The sequence below is a fragment of the Canis aureus genome, chromosome 17 (genome assembly GCF_053574225.1).
Source record: "Canis aureus isolate CA01 chromosome 17, VMU_Caureus_v.1.0, whole genome shotgun sequence".
Classification (NCBI taxonomy): Eukaryota; Metazoa; Chordata; class Mammalia; order Carnivora; family Canidae; genus Canis; species Canis aureus.
This window is the reverse complement of record NC_135627.1, coordinates 58,665,052-58,677,060: the sequence shown is the minus strand read 5'-3', so window position 1 is coordinate 58,677,060 and position 12,009 is coordinate 58,665,052. Positions and strand designations below refer to the sequence as shown.

At 41.3% G+C, this 12,009-nt stretch overlaps 1 long non-coding RNA gene across 1 annotated transcript; it reads right to left on the bottom strand.

The window, feature by feature from the left end:
* Nucleotides 1-4,702: 4,702 nt before the first annotated feature.
* On the bottom strand, nucleotides 4,703-10,709 carry LOC144287583 (uncharacterized). Its single transcript, XR_013355364.1, has 2 exons — nucleotides 10,498-10,709; nucleotides 4,703-5,691 (listed from the first exon to the last, which is right to left on the bottom strand). It is a non-coding gene; the product is annotated as an uncharacterized LOC144287583 (long non-coding RNA).
* Nucleotides 10,710-12,009: the final 1,300 nt, after the last annotated feature.

The window sequence follows — 12,009 nt, the reverse complement described above, 5'->3', positions numbered from 1 at the left end:
ATGCTATTGCCTTCTTTCTGCTTTGGAAAGCAGGTTCTGTCTCAAACAGGCCTCGTGGGGGCTGCCGTTTCCCTTCCCTCCACCTACCAGCTGTAGGATAACATGCCTGCCTCCTTCTCCCCCGCAGCCTTGCTGACTGCCAGGCCTTGCAGTGGACTCTCACTCTGGCATTTTGCACTCACCGGCCGCCAGCAGTGCTTTGTGCTATATGCCAATGGAGGGGACGCGGGGGACAAGGAACTGCGGACACATGTTGCATGATGCACCTTCTCTGCTCACACACATGCCGCATTATCCCCTCCACTTACAGAACACAAGTTCAAAGATGAAATCATTGAGAGTTTCGAGATGCATGGCAACGCACAGCATTAACCCGAGGGCAGTGTCCATCGGAGGTCAGGGCCCTGTGGGACAGCGCTGGTCTTCCAGGCCTGCAAAGCCCACCCTGATCTTTAAATTTCCAAATCCCATGTCATGATCTAATTGTAGCAAGACACTATTCATTCTTGGGCTTTTTTTAAAAAAAGATTTTATTTACTTATTCATGAGAGACCCAGGGAGAGAGGCAGAGACACAGGCAGAGGGAGAAGCAGGCTCTCTGCAGGGAGCCCGATGTGGGACTCGATCCTGGGACCCTGAGGTCACGACCTGAGCCAAAGACAGATGCTCAACCACTGAGCCACCCAGGCTTCCTATTCTTAGCCTTCTTAAAAAAATCTTTATGGAGTGGCTTTTTAGAGTGACTCCAGCTTAAGAAATTTCCAATCAGATCACGACATTAAAAAAAAAAAATCAGCATTATTGAAGTACAATTTACACACATAAAGTTCACTCCCCACAAATGAACAGTTACTATTTTTACTAAATGTGTGATTGTGCACCCATCACCACAATCCAATTTTAGAACACTCCATCGCCCCTTAAAGTCACCTGGTGCCCACCTGCAGTCTATTCACCTTCCCACTCCAGCCCAGGCCACCGTACTCGTCATGACATTTATGCAGCACCTCGTGCAGACAAAATGCACCGTGGCAGTTCCAGTTCTGTTAGACACAAGGGAGGAGTTCCAGGAACTCTGACTCTTTGGAGAAGGATTCCCAAAGCATGGGAACTAGCTGGAGAAGGATTGGCCCACGAAAGTGCCAATTTGTGTGGATTCTAAAAAGTGTGCCTCCTTCAGACAGAGCCTGCGTTGCATTTCCATCTTCACTTTCTGTCACCACCCCCACCCCCAGCTTGGGGCTCCTTTGCAGACACAACCTGTAGAAATTTCCGAAGCACAGAAGTCTTAAGGAAGGGACTAGCAGGGATTGGGAAGGATGGCTTAGATCCACCCCTCGAGATGAGTTTGGACATATTACTAATTTCTCTGAGCCTCTGTTTCCACAACTACACAGTAGAGAATAGCAAGACTGACCTTGCAGAGTGGGCATGGGGTCGAAGTGTGGCATGAGGAATGGGACACTTAAAGCCTCTAGTGCACAGTGCTCCAAGATGTGGGCAGTTGTTGGCTGAGAAGTGTCGTTACTGCCATTCTTTTCAGCACCGTAGAGTAGCAGCAACACTCCCTCTTTAAATGCTTAAATGCTCACATATATTTAACTGAATCCATTGACAGACTACTCCCTCAACTCTATTTCCAATTTTAGAACAAAAATCAACAGGTACATAGAATTGCATTTAAAAATTTCACGCTACAGATGCTTTGCTGACACACAGCTATTCTGTGAGTCCTATCTTCCTTCTGTATTTTCACTCAACCAAAAAGCTCTTTATATGCGGGTAGGTATCTGCCCATAGCCACTTTTTTTCATTCTGGCTAATTTATGTGACTTCACTGGGTATCAATGTCATCATTTATTAAATGGAGAAGTTAGGTTACAGAGATCCTAAGGGTTCTTTCAGTTCTAAAGTGCAGCGATCAGAGGTTACCTCTGGGGAAAGAAGAAATACTCATTCAAAGAAGAGCTATTGTCTATTTAGAGAGAATTTCTTCTCGGTACTTCTTTCAATTCCTTTTTTAAAAATTTCCTTCTGAGTATTTGTAATAAAATTGGTAGGTATTATAACACACCCGATCCCAGCTGTGATGTCATAGCAGAGGGAAGCATCAAAAGTTGGGCCTTCCCCTCTCCTAGTCTTTGAAAATTGATGAGTAGCAACCTCCTGGCTCTATTTGGCTCCTGGGTGTTATCATGGAGTAGGACAGGTTTGCTGTGAAGCCAAGAGAAGAGGTAGGTGAGCAAGGAAAGGGCGAGTTCTGCACTGGGCGGATGATGCCCCCACATGCGTCCAGCCAGGTGGAAGTGCTGTAACCATTCTGTGTCCTTGACTCTGAATTATAATGGGATTCAACTGAATTTAGTCTTTTCTGGCTAAAAAATAGTTAATGAAAGCTTTGCCCTTTTAATGAATGGCACCCGTGCCTTTATTTTTGTCATGAGAAATGAGTGAAAAAGATGACTTGGTTTTACAGAAGTGAAAGGGACTTTGAAAAGGATAGGAGTCCAATTCTTCCTCTTTGAAACTTGTTACAGAGTACACAAAAGCAAGGAGAACACCATGATAAGGTCCCGTGGACGTACCCATCCCCCATATTCAGCGATGGTCACTCTGGCCCATCTGGTTTCCTCCGCAGTATCCTCACTACTCACCACCACCCCACAGACTATTTTGTAATAAATTGCAGATATCCTACCCTTGCATTTGTAATGTTTTACGACGTATCTCTGAAATGTAAATACCTTTTAATAAAAACACAACCAGACTACAATGATCACACCTCAGAAAAAGAGAACAGTAATTCCCTAATATCAGCAGATAGCCAGCAGTCAATTTTTTAAAAGATTTTATTTATTCGTGAGAGACAGAGAGAGAGGCAGTGACACAGGCAGAGGGAGAAGCAGGTTCCCTGCGGAGAGCCTGTTGTGGGACTCGATCCTAGGACCCTGGGGTCATGACCTGAGCTGAAGGCAGACGCTCAACCACGGAGCCACTCAAGCGCCCCAGCAGGCAAATATTTTTGATTATCTAATTTTTTTTCACAGTTGGTTTAGGATTCAAATAAAGTCCATATATTGCAATTTGTAAATTTGTCTTGTCTCTAATCTAGTGATTCTCAAAGTATGGTCCGCAGACCAGCAGCATCACAATCAGCTGGAATCTTCTAAAAAATGCAATTTCTCGGGCATTAGCCAAGGCTCCTTGAATCAGAAAGCCTGGGGGTGGGACTTCACAAAGTGCCTTCGAGGCAATTCTGATATGTACTGTCTTTGAGAACCTGTGCTTCAATCTTTAGGATCTCTCTCTCTCTCTCTCTCTCTCCTTCTTAATATATTTATCTAAGAAATGGATCACATGTCCTGTATAGTTCCCCACAGATGGGATCTTGCTGATTAAATTCCTATAGTAATTTAACAATTCTTTTTAAAACAAAATGAGTGTACATATGCTTACTTCGTAGGAATCAATTTATTCAGATATTGGAAAATCAGTATTATGAGCTACTATCAATTGATGATATTGGTTGCCATTTGTCCTGTCAGTTTGAAAGTGTGACCTGTGTATATTTTAGAACTATTCTTTATTTTTGTTATTAAAATCAGAAATGTTGCATATTTGGACTTGATATCATCCCTGTTAAACCAAATTGCAGCCTTCTTAACACATTGTTAAAAAGCTAACATATCCAGTGGTATGATGGCAAGCCAGCAATGTGGGAGGACCCTCCTCATTATAGTATCTCTGTTACTAACAGAGAATTAGCATTCCCCATGGTTGACTTCAGGCGACCAATGTGATGTTGTCACCAAACTCTGACTTGGGAAGATGACAAGGGCATAATCAATAATCAAGAGCCAGTAGGCTTTTGACTATAGGGAACCAACTGAGGGTTGCTGGAGGGAAGGTGGGTAAAGAGGTAGGGTAACTGGGTGATGGGCACTAAGGAGGGCATGTGATGTAATGGGCCCTGGGTATTATTTGCAACTGGTGAGTCACTAAATTCTACCTCTGAAACGAATAATACAGTATATTAATTAAATTGAATTTAAATAAATTTTTTTTAAAAAAAGGAGCCAGTAGGAGGTGCCTCCAGCATACCAGTAGTATAGCTCATTTAGAATCTGTTCTTTACACCTGCAATAACTTAGGTAGTTTAGGCAAAACCCACTGTTTTCTTCTAGATCTGTGAAACTGAACTAAGGTACATGCAATGGTTAATTTTATGTGTCCACTTGTTTGGGCCACAGTGACCAGATGTTTGGTTCAACATTATTCTAGGTGTTTCCAGTGAGAATATTTTTGGGTGAGATTAACATTTAAGTTGCTGGACTTTGAGTAAAGCAGACTGCCCTCCCCTTTGGGTAGGCCTCATCAAATCAGCTGAAGATTTTAACAGAATAAAGGAGGACTTTCTACCAGGAGAAGGAAATTCTGCTGGCGGTCTGCTTTTGGACTCAAACCACAGTATCAACTTTTCCCTGGATCTTCAGCCTGCCCACCATCCTGAAAATTTTGGACTTACCAAGCTTCCACAATCATGTGAGACAATTCCTTAAAATAAATCTATCTCTCCCCACACCTCTGTGTGTGTGTGTGCAGGTGTGTGCACGCATGCGCGCGCGCACACACACACCCTGTTGGTTCTATTTTCCATAAAGTGAAGTTACAAAAATAAATAAATAAATAAATACAATGAAGGTACAGTAAAAATTTAAAATTTTTTATTTAAAAAACTGTTGATCATAACCCTGATTTTATAACCCCCTAATACGTCGGGCTCTATAGTTGGACAAACACTACTATGAGGTCCCTTGCTGGCTTTTCTACAGCACTTGAAATTCCCATGTCACTCACATTAGGTAAGTCCTTGATGGCTCCTTTTAAAATACAGAGCAAAGCAACAATCAGGCCAGTGTCAGCTGTTAGCATCTCGGTGGGCTACATATGCCGATTTTCTGTCCAGTCAGCACAGAGAAATCTGTGCAGACAAGTTCTGAATATGTTCTCGGACCCCCTGGGCAGTTAAGGATCCTCATGAAGCTCTAAGTCGCAGGTGGGCCTCCATTGACTAATTTATGTGCTTAAATATATCCCTTCTAGCTCTGGAAGGATTTAGGATGGCTTACAAACAAATATATAGTACAGCAATGTCAAAGGGGTAAAAAAAAAAAAAAAAAAAAAAAAAGTGGCCAAAAGAAACTCATAGTAAGAGAATAGCCAGAGTCAGGAACAAGGTGAACGTGCAAATTACATTTCTTGAAATTCTGTGTGCTTATAGAGGTGAGCCATGTATTTGAATTAAAAACTTCTAGCGGCATGTTTGAAGTGGAATAAAATAGCCAAATAATATAGAAGATTAGCCAAGTCAATCCAATGCTCAGACAAGTCCAAGTACTTCTGTCATTGAGACCAGAGAGAGGTTTCTTCAGTAGGTCTTCCAAAAGAGATCATTGAATAATGTAAACAATAATGTCTTTGCAACATCTTTGAACTAAATGAGGTGAAAAGCTTCAAAGGAACCCTTTTAATAATGCTCTTTATTTAGCCAAGGGCATCATATTAAAGCACAATTCAGTAGAGGCACTTTTGCAGATACCCATAATGATGCATCCCAGGTGTGAAGCCACTGATGATCTGGTTTCATCGAGGGATAAGTTGTAAATTATCCATTTGTTCTCAGGTACCAGTCTGGCAGTCGGTGATGAAATTTCCATGGGTTCATGATGAAAATTAAAAACAGTGCAGTGATTAGTAAAGGTTCCATAGCACTAAATTACTATGAAACTTCAATTTAGAAGACCATCCTTTTGTTACATCCTTGCTTGGTAAAGGAAGTTAGCAACCTATGTCAGTCACCATCCTCGTATTTTTTAAAAGTGGTCTGTGAAATATAAAAATCTGGGAAACCATTGACCTAAGAGTACAGAAAGACACACAATCCGCTATGACTATTATTTTTCTCAGCAGGGCTTTTGATATCTTTATAACTACAGCAGTATGCTAGAAATTATATCCTCTGACAAATATCTGGAATGTAGTTCTCCAGTGTTAACAAGTCTAAGACAAAACCATATGTTTTAAGACTCGGTCAATCCGGGGAAAGAATTGATATACTATTATAAAAATTTAGGAACCAGACAAGAACTATGCCTAAATGGAAGCCACCCCACTGTCCCTCTGAGTTGAGCCAAGGGAGAGAAGGGCCAAGAGTATCCTCAGGAAGTTATTTTTGGATAACTCACTAACTGACAGATAATTGATGACAGAGATTGCCAAGTTTTATGCCATCAAGCATTGCCGCAATAATTCCAATGCAGTAGCACTGGAAAGTTGACATACCCAAGTGTTCATCTGGACCACTAAACAATAACCAAAAACTCTAAACAAAAACTACATAGTGATAATACCATACCTACAGAATGCTTAGCTTTGAGTAATTAGCCCTTTCAGATTTTTTGAAAATTTAACAACTACATATTGGGAATGGATGACATCATCTGGAGAAAGGAATTTTTTTTTAATTTTTATTTATTTATGATAGTCACACAGAGAGAAAGAGAGAGAGGCAGAGACACAGGCAGAGGGAGAAGCAGGCTCCATGCACCGGGAGCCCGACGTGGGATTCGATCCCGGGTTGGAGAAAGGAATTAGCAGCCCTATATAAATAGTTAATATTTTTTGAGCACTGTTCTAAGCTTTTTACATTCAATCCTACAACAACCTTATGAGATAATAATAATAATAACTACTGATAATAATTATATCCCCATTTTATGGGTGAATAAGCTGAGGCCCGGCGCTGTTACATAAATGCCATCCAACTACTCAGAGGTAGAACCAAGCTTCAGACTCTGGCAGAGAAACCTCAGAGACCACCCTTAGAATAAGATGCTTCACTGACTCCTTTCCTAGCTATAAGCCTGGAAGAACTTAGGAGATGGTTGCCAGGGACGGTGCCCTAATCTTAGACTAGTTACTTCGTGACCATTCCTTCTGCAAGTAACCAGATCACAAGGACAATTTTCTTGGAAGGCCACTTGTAGGCTGTAATAATGAAATAATATCATCTTCTTGTTAGATAAGAGGGTGCTTCTTGTTCTGTTCTCGAGGCCTTGGCCTCCAGCTCATCCGGGAGTGGCACCAAATTGTTTCAATTTGAGTGAAAAGCAAGGGGGATGGGGAGTGGGGTGTGATTCTGGTGCTCAGAACATATCCTTATTCTATACACAGAATTGTATTGGGTTGGCCCTGAATCCCCGGGTCATGGAAGGTACTAGGGAGTGATCTCTGCATGAACATAAATGTCTATGGTGTCTCTATTGATTTCTGGTGACTTGGCCCCCATCAAATTCTATTCCACTTAGTTGAAGACCTAAGGAAGATAAAAATAAACTGCAAACTACCTTTTTTTAGGCCTGCTGGCTTCCTTCTAAGAAAAGAGCCTAAGAATGGTCAATAGTAGATTAGCTATGCCTGAAGCTGGCCTTCTGACAGGGAGGTAGAACCAGCAGTCAGCTCATCATTAGCCTGTTCCCCAGAGCTTGGGGTCTCTCTGTTGTGCTTTCAGCCTAGAAACCCTCCAATCTCTCACATTAACCTCCAGCTCCACTTTGTGTCACTTTTCACAGTGAGCTGTCACCATGACAACACTCCATGCTTTTTGGGCCTCTGGCCTGCAGTAATATGGGCTCTCTAGCAGGTGAGTCAATAGAAGTTCAAAGTATTTACAAGTTAGGAAATCACAGGTGGCCAGAGCTGATAAGGGTCCAGTTTTTGAGACTATTCCCACCAGTTTCCCTGAGCCCAAATATTACACTTCTATCTCCAGCCTTCAGGGTAGAGCTTAATCTCTTGGTCAGAGGCCACTCAGCAAATCTATTCACCTTCTACTTCAGATACTTCTTTTTCAACTCAAACTCTTCTATACTTTTCTAGTCTTTCCTTCTTTCTAGCCTGTAGTCTGGAGTCTTTGTTCTTTTTGTTCTGCAAATCTTTTGAAGTCTCTGAGTTTCTTCTGGGGAAAACAACCTTGTTTATCAGTTATCTGTCTTGTCATTGACATATCTACGTGCAATAGACTATCTGCAAGAGGCCAGTACAGATAGTGGAGACATCTCAGCACAGTGGGGGCAGAGATAGGGCTGCCGGGGCACATAGGACGAATTTGGCAGCATAATTTCCCCACTCTAAAAATTGCTACTTTTGATTTGACAGGAGAACATTAAATATTTATGCATAGACTCATTCAACAACTGTTTATTGATAAAGCACTGTCTAAAGCCATTCATAGTTATGTGGGTCCTGCCTTTTAATGTTTTTTTTTTTTTTAAGCTGGTAGGAAAGCTGTGGCATGCGTGTCTTATATGATATAAAATATTACATTCTGGGCAAGGAATGTTACATCTATAAGAAAGGTATAAAGAAAGTGTTGCGGGAGTTCAGATAACTTGGTTATTGAAAAAACAGAAATGAATCAAAATAAAAGAAAGTAGGAACAAGAATTCACAGGAGGAGTAAATTAAAAGGTCAACTAGTCCATTTGATTTACTTTATAGATGAACCAAACAAATCTAAATGCATTCTTAAAAGTAAGTAAGAAGATATATAGCTTAATTGTGATAAAATTGGGTCTAGAACACAACTATCTGGATTTCTAACCTGGAGCTATTTTATCTCTACCAAATAGCCCTCCCCAATAACCCAAGAAAATGTGGACCACAAGTTGAATCTCAATTAGCAATAGCCAACAAAATTGTTTTTTGTTTTTGTTTTTGTTTTTGTTTTTTTAAATTAGGACAGTCATGTAACTTGTAGACTGTCTTCGAAAAGACAGGAAAGAACTCTTTGGTTATATTTGGCATTGATTCATGTCTTGTTACAAGAAACTACATCCAAAGGAGAGCTATGAAAATAAGGGAATAGGAAATGAGCCCATAGAAAGGTTATGGAGAGCAGAGTTATTTAGTCTGAAAAAAAAAAAAAAAAAAAAAAAAAGAATGTTAATGGGGAATTCTTTGGCCTTCAGGGAATAGGAGGTCTCTAACCAGCTGTTCTCCATTTCTCCAGAAGGCAGAAAACCAGAAAAAATAGACTTGAATATCAAGCAGAAAAGATGAAGTTCAATGGAAGGAAAAGGCCCCTGAGCTGAAGATCTGATGCATACAGGCAAAGGATGCTGCAGTAGGCTGTGGATTGCCTTTCCCTTTCAGTTTTTATACCTGGAAACCAACACATCTCCTAGAAGTTCCGTAGATCTACCGAATGGAGTGAAAGACCTTTTCAGGATTCCTCCCACATTTGGAAGATTATTCAAACCTTAATACCCATGCTCTATTGATCTCATGAATTAGGAGAAAACAAAGAGATAAAAATAAAATGTGACATGATGTTTCCTAGCAATTAGAGAATGGGATCAAGACATTTCCATAAGATGTGAGAACTTCAGAACTGAAAAAGCTAATAAAGTATATTGTTTGACAAATGGCCATTTTTCAGTTAAGGTTTAAAAAAAAGACATTAAGAAGGAAGCACCCATGTTCATGAGACTTTCTGTGGAATTTCCAGAGCCTTCCCATTCCTACTCTTTCCTTTTCCCTCTCCCAAGTTTTCGTCCCTTAAAACAGTTCTCAGGTGTTGATGAATCTCTAACTTATTAACTGAGAATGGCATAAGTTCCTGGTTCCAAAAACTGAATATAGAATAATCTGGAAAGTTGAAAACAAAATGGAAAAGCCCAGGTCCTATTTTAGAGATTCTGAGATAGTAGGGTAAAAGCAGGACCTAAGTAAAATGCCTAGATTTGAGGACAACTTGCTTGTGATATTTTTCTCTCCCACAGATATTTTCACTTTAACAGGAATCTTTTTAAGACCTCTGAATTTTTCAAATCCCCAGTGAACCTGAGGTGGTAAAATTTCTTTAAAAAAAAAAAAAAGATTTATTTATTCTGGTGGCAGGGAGGTAGGCAGCAGGAGAGGGAGAGAGAGAAACTCACGCAGACTCCCTGCTGAGTACACAGCCCACCTCGGGGCTCAATCCCACGACCCTGAGATCATGACCTGAGCTGAAAAGAAGAGTCTGTCACTTAACCCACTGGAGCCACCCAGACGGCCCAAGAGATGGTGAAATTTCTGATCCAGGTGGTCAGAGAAGGAATTTTGGGCATTTTGTCCTCTGAATTGTTCCATATGGAATTCACCTACTCTGCAGACTTGATAGTGATCTTGGTTTTGCAAAAGGAGCTGTCACTACTGCCTGGGAGTAACCCTAAGGAAAGAAGTAGAACCCCAAATACCTAGCATGCGTGGCTGCACCCTGAGGGAGAGACGGAGTGAAACAGGTAGACCAGCAGATCCATTTTCAGGGCTCTCTGGTTGGCTCTAAAACCTGCTCTTGACTGGGTGCCTTGCATCCTTTTATGAGATGGTCAGTCAGGTGCAGCCACAAGAAGCAGAGGAGAAGCTCAGGAAAAAAAATAAAGTTTACTATACTCACAATGTCCACGAGGGTACAGCATGCCATGCCGCATGTCATTTCCATACATGGGAAAGTCACCAGGGTGGTTAGACAGCAAAAGGCAGAAATGGGGAAGACTTAGACCAGACCTTTTCTTGGGGTTTCCTTAGGAAGGACAAGGCAGGGCAGGATAAACAGTCTGGATTGGCTACTTTGAGTAGTTTCTGCAGGCTGTAGGGGTGGTCCTAGTTGCTTGGCCCCTGGCCTTGGGATGACTAAGGCAGAAGAATATTGCTCTCTGGGGTATTTGGCCAGATAGAGGAAGTAAGGCTCTGGATGGGTGAGTTTGCATATCAAGGGTATGTGTCTGGTTAGGTCCTTTTTTTTTTTTTTTTTTTTTTAAGATAGTATTTATTTGAGAGCGAGGGAGCACGACCAGGTGACAGAGGTAGAGTGAGAGGGAGAAGCAGACTCTCTGCTGAGCAGGGAGCCCAATGTGAGTCTTGATGCCAAGATCCTGAGATCATGATCTGAGCTGAAGGCAGATGCTTAACTGACTGAACCACCCAGGTGCCCCAGGGGTCCTTTTTAGTATCTCCATGAATTGGCTATCCCAGAGAGGGACAGTCTTTCCCCAGCCAGAAACGTATGTTGTTGTTTCTTTTTAAAATGTCAAAACAGCATAAATACAGAAAATTTAAAATATTTACAATACAACTAGGTTTCCTAACTGACGGGCATAATAATAATAATCATTAAAATTATTATTATAATTATTTACTCTCTCCTATGGGCTTGTCCCTCAGTGTTACACATTGCTGAGGCTGTGTAAAGTCTAGAAAATCTAGGAGATTTGCCAGGTTTTCTCCCTTCTTGAGCCATTTAAAAAAAAACAGCTAAGGAACCGAGGACAATAAAGAATGGGCCTGCAAGGAAATTGATGATGAATTGTTTACTGACCCTTAAAGCTCCTTCAGACTTGTTGCACTGATGCTCCAGCCCTTACAGATAATCAGAACTCTTCTGAGAAACTCCTTGCTTCATAAATTGGAGTACTTGAGTATCACATTGACAGGAACTCAATATTTTTCTTGGAAGGATTCGGTCAGTCTGAACTGGCTGTTCATTAGTAAATGGCAGTAATGCCTAAGCAGTGATTACCAATTAGTGTTTATCTCAACTATAATATAGCAGAATCTTAGCTGTCCTCCCCAAATCTCTTCTTCCCTTCTTCTTAGGCACCTAACTGCCCACTTAGAGACGGGATTTCCAGTCTCACTTTGCAGTGAGGCATGGCCATGTGATTAGATTGTTCCCAGGGACATGTGGGCAAATTGATGTAGGTAACTTCAGCCTAAAGTAATTGGAAGGGAATTGCTTGACCAGAATCTCTTTTCTTGTGAAGTGGAAAGTACATGGACAAGGGAGCTAGCTGAAGCCACGTGAAAGAGGCTAATACCTCAGGGGAGCAGAGCAACGAGGTGGAAGGAAATTGGGACGAGGCATCTTGTGGAGTCAAGCCAACTTGGAATACTCACCTTGGGACTTTTT